General features: G+C 25.1%; 1 long non-coding RNA gene across 1 annotated transcript; it reads left to right on the top strand.

The window, feature by feature from the left end:
- Positions 1-727: 727 nt before the first annotated feature.
- On the top strand, positions 728-1149 carry LOC105361750 (uncharacterized). Its single transcript, XR_912849.1, has 2 exons — positions 728-816; positions 1034-1149. It is a non-coding gene; the product is annotated as an uncharacterized LOC105361750 (long non-coding RNA).
- The last annotated feature ends 4131 nt before the right edge of the window (positions 1150-5280 follow it).

The following is a 5280-nucleotide window of genomic DNA, read 5'->3' as shown; positions in this document are numbered from 1 at the left end:
ACAGTGCAAGGAACGTCTGTATGTGTGAAGCAAAAAATTACCATTTGCCCATCACATTATTAAATGATTATATTATTATGAAGCAATAATCACAAAGTAAAATTAGATTAATTAGATGAAATAAAGAATTTTGAAATAAAGAATTTCAAAAATGTGAATGAGCAAGCGAGTCTTGTTGTTTTATATAATGTTAGGTTATGAAATAATTTTGTAGATTATTTTAATTAAAATATCAATAAACCAATGAACATTCGGAGTGTTTGAATTATGATGAATATAAATTTCATTAAAATTTTATTTGGAAATTAGATGGTAATTCTTGATATCATCTATTAATCTGTTGTTTCTCAAGTGATGTTCTAAAGTATTCAATATTATCTATATTATATGTATTTTGTTTCCATTATTCAAATATCAATTCATATCAATTTGATAAACCGTATTACTGATCTCGAGCTAATGATTATCGTTATTCTTTGCATATGAAAATTGTTTGTAGTAGAACATGCAAATATTGATCTTGAAATTAAATTTAATCATCAATATTATTATCAATATTACTCATTTGATAATATATGTCATTTATTGCTAATTTTCCCATATATAATGGATGTTCCAATCTTCCAAATTATATTCAATCATTATTGTAGAGCGTTAAAAGATAATAGAATTTAAGTTTTTTAAAAAGTCCAAAGAAAGTTTCATCTCTCTCTTTCATCTCGTCTCTTAGAATGAAGTTATCACTTATAATTTCTTTAATTTTTATTATTTATATAAGTTACGCTGCAGCCGCTATAGAAAATGTTGTAACTAGAAGTAATAATTTTAATTATTTTAACTATATTAATAAATTTCAAATATAATCATTTTTATAATCATAAAGATATACTTCAATTGTTATATATATATATATATATATATATATATATATATAATAATAATAATAATAAATTGAATATTGTTATTACTTAATATATTTGCTATTAAATACATCTTATTGGGTATATAATAATTATTTATTTCACTTTTTCAGTTTGTTATTACGCCGAGTGCAATAAATTGTGTCTACCCGATAGAAAAGGATATTGTAAGGATGGATACTGCAAATGTCACCGTGTCTGATAATTATTTTAAGAATGAACATTGCAATCAATCGATTTATGATTATATTCTTCTGCAGTAATTATGTAATGTGTTAACTAATACTACAACGTAATAAATAAAAGTCTTTCAATTTTAAAAGTACATATATCTTTTGTAGTTAATTTTTACCTCGAAAATTTCGCTCTCGAAACTTGTAAAGCTTTACCCTCGAACGTCCTGAAATGTTTCCGCATAGCAACACCTATGCATTTTTGTCAGCTTAATAAGCTTTAACTATAATTGAGCTTGGAAATGTAAAATTATATTTATACTGTCAGTAAGCCAGTCAGCCGATATTAGTCAGTCATTTAGGGATTTCGCCAACTCATCAGGATCATTTTAACTTAGTCAATCAGTCATTTACGCTATTCAGCCATAGTTTACAACCATAAGTTAGTGATTGAGTTACACTCACGCTGTGAAGTCATCACACGGACAGACGTTCAATCATCATTGCAAGAGATTACACGACTACATCGAGCACCGTATCAAGGTATTCATCATCACGAAGGTATTCCAGGAGTCTTTGTTCCAAATAACTATTCATCACGGGATCAGGCAAAGGTAAAACTGTATTATTGTGAGTAAAAACATCAATTCGTTCGGGCCACGTATCCATTCGAGGAGTGTGCGTATGTCTTTCTGCTACTCCACGTTATCTACACAACAAGGGACTTAATCCTTACGAACGAGCATGCACAAACCTTAGAGGATCATCAGCAACATCGTCACCATAAAGGAGCAACTGCATCATTGCGAAAAGGTAGAGTCTACATTCTCCTATAAGAAGTGAATTCAGCTCATTCCTAATGTAATTATTAATAAACTATATGTTAACGAAGTCTGCACGTACTATACATTTCTACATATTCTATACCCTTCCACTTAACCCCTTCCCATGTATCCGCTAGGGCGGGTGGCAATTTATTATAAAGCTATCGAAACATTGGCAGTTCGAGTCAGGAAATCAAACAGTTTCGAATGTTTGGTATACACAAACACACAAACACAAACACACACACAAACACAAACACAAACACACACACACACACACATTTATATAAACTTATGATTAGAGATTTGTGATTTATTGAACACACTTCATGGATTATTTATGAGAGTCCAACCCATTATTTTGTTTTCCATTTGTAACTTAAATGAATGCTTCGATAAATATTGTTTCAATAAGGAAAGGCAATGGCATTAGGCATGGATATTGTGTGTTCATAAGGCAATTATTACCATACCATCGTATTAATTATGGTGAATAATTCACTGATACATATATCAAATATATGTCTTATTTGAGTAGTTCTTATATGTTATATATTCAAATTTTTATTGAAAATGATCTTTTATATCCTGATAATATTAACTGTTTTTCATGTTCATATATGTGACATATTTTGTTAAAGCATTACCACGTAACAGTGTGATTCCAATATTTTTAATATATATAATTCGCATTATATATATTTATTTGTATATAGCAATTTTCTTTATTTTATTTCCTTTCTTATGATTATATATATATATATATATATATATATATTTTAGTTAATTTCAATTCTATACTATAATGTAAATATAAATATATGGCCTTGTAGTAAACGAGCGAATAAAAGTAATAAAAATATAATAAAGCTAGAAACATATAATTGACGAGCTGACTGATTAAAATCCGTACTTTTAAAAATTAATTTCACTAATTTTGTGAAATCAGTTTTTATTCTGTAATTCTGTTTTTATTCTATATTCTGCATTTCTGCATTTCTGAATTTCAATCTTTCTGAATGAAATTAGTTTATTGTAAGACTTTTATCTCGAACACTTACGATATACGCGTTATTCAATAATCACATTATTCCATTATAATAAAGAATATAAGTTACTTAGTTTCTATACAAATTTATTCTCAATTCTATTATATAAAATGATAATCGTCTGTAATGATATTTATTTCAAATTAAGATCTGCATTCCATAAGTGCATATTCCTTTGCATTAAAAGATTAAATTAGAGGAAATGCAATTATACGGTATCTTTTAATAATTTTCGCAAAAATTGGATGTTCGATAACAAGGTTTTAATTATAAAATGAATTTAAATAATTTTTACGGTTAAAAAAATCTCTATTCAATTATGTATACCTAATAATATACTGAATTAAAAATAATGTAATTACATTTTTGATTATTATAAATAGTTATCTGTGAAATTAAAATTCTAGTAAATCAGTAAAAATATTTTGATATTTATATTTCTATTTAATTGTTACATATTTAATTTTTTATTTATACGAAATTATTCGGGTTGTATTATTGTAAATATTGCGTCGAATTATGGCTCGAAATAATGTGAATTTATTAATTTCATTGTCGATAATTAATTAGATCATTCGTTTGGCTACCAAATTTATCGGCAAGATATTATCGTACATATTATCAAAAATCACAGAATAATTTTGATTAGCGAATTATAAAGGATTTATTCTATATACTAAGTATCTTAGAAAATATTTGTTAAATCAACTTTCAGAGATAATTTTGTGACCACCGTTTCTTTACTTTTGTATAGAAAATTAAAAAATTTATAATAACCCAAATTAAGTTTTATTCTAGGCATATGTAATAACAATGTGTGATTGTATAAACGAATAGTATTACAAAAAATTTAAGGCATTCTTCAATCAAGTGGTAAATATGTCTAAAATGCAAACAAGTGTCATCAAGAATTTTGATTATAGCAGAAGTCCGTTGGAATTACTAAATGATTATATGACAACTGTAAATAAATGATGAGTAAATAAGATTAAGGAGAATTATATATCAAATTACCGTCGCAGACAATTTCGTTATATTATAATTGAGAAATAAATATCGATACAATAAACAATAAAAATATCCATATTAATTTTAAAATCTCCATTATATTTATTATGATAAAATGCTGCTCAAATGATCCAAAATACGTCTGCATTTTGCTATTACTTACATAGAAGTAGATGATGGCTTGACGAAGAGAAGGAACAAGTGAAATAAATAACAAAATTTTTTAAGGTTTCTTAATTTTGCATATGAAAATATTATTTGGTTGGCAAGTTCCTGAAAATACACGAAAACAAATCTGTTAATGTTAAAATTATATTCAATCAATTTTAAAATAAACAATATTTCAATTATTAGTTTTTATAATCATAATTCTTAGTTGTACGAATTTAGTATACCGTAAACATTTATCGCAAAAATTTCTAAAACGCGTTAGAAATAAAATTTTCATTTTAAGAATAATTATAAACATTTATACACGTATTAAAATTTCAAGTTTTTAATATTCAATATAAATAAGTTTCATTTTCAATCAATTTTAATATGGCAAAATAAATCAATTGGAATGCATCCCTTGTCTTCTAATTAGTGTAGAATAATTATAAAAAAATTTATATCTATTATTGATATAGATAAATATTTAATTTATTCGTTAAACTATTGTTTCTTAACAACTGATTTTTGTATAAAAAGTGTTGTTTAAAAATTTGTCTCTATTTACATTCGGTATTCTGTATAATTATACTAATTAAATTTGTGAGTTTAGTAAATAACAAAAATTTAACCACATATACATATATTTTTTTTAGAAATAGAAATTTTTTTTCAAAAAATTCTATGCGTAAATTCTAAAATTCATTATTGAAAAAATTAATCATTTAATTGTTCATTTACATTGAATAATAAATTTTTTATGAATTAGTCGTTTAATTTTTTTTCCTTTCGCGTATTTGTCGATGTTACATAAATAAAAAAAAATTTTAAGTACATAAAAGCCTAATGAGAATACAAAAACTAAACATTACATAAATTAATTTTATTTTGTTGATTCAAAGATATTCGCTTTTATTACTTTATCACTCTCGGCACTCTTCACCAAATAGAAAAGATTTCTTAATATATAATAGTCTGATGCGAAATTAAAAACTTAACATTGTCGTTTACGAATTATAATTTATATTTTGAGATTCTGATTTTCAATATGATTTTATTCAGATTAATTGGTTTTTTCTTCTTAGTTATCGCAATTAATTATATTTCCGCTGATAATGACGACAGTAATATTGTTCAACGTAAGATATTCAATGTG

Source organism: Ceratosolen solmsi, unplaced genomic scaffold (genome assembly GCF_000503995.2).
Source record: "Ceratosolen solmsi marchali unplaced genomic scaffold, CerSol_1.0 scaffold2, whole genome shotgun sequence".
NCBI lineage: Eukaryota > Metazoa > Arthropoda > Insecta > Hymenoptera > Agaonidae > Ceratosolen > Ceratosolen solmsi.
The sequence above is the reverse complement of the archived record's forward strand: the minus strand, read 5'-3'. Positions and strand labels throughout refer to the sequence as shown.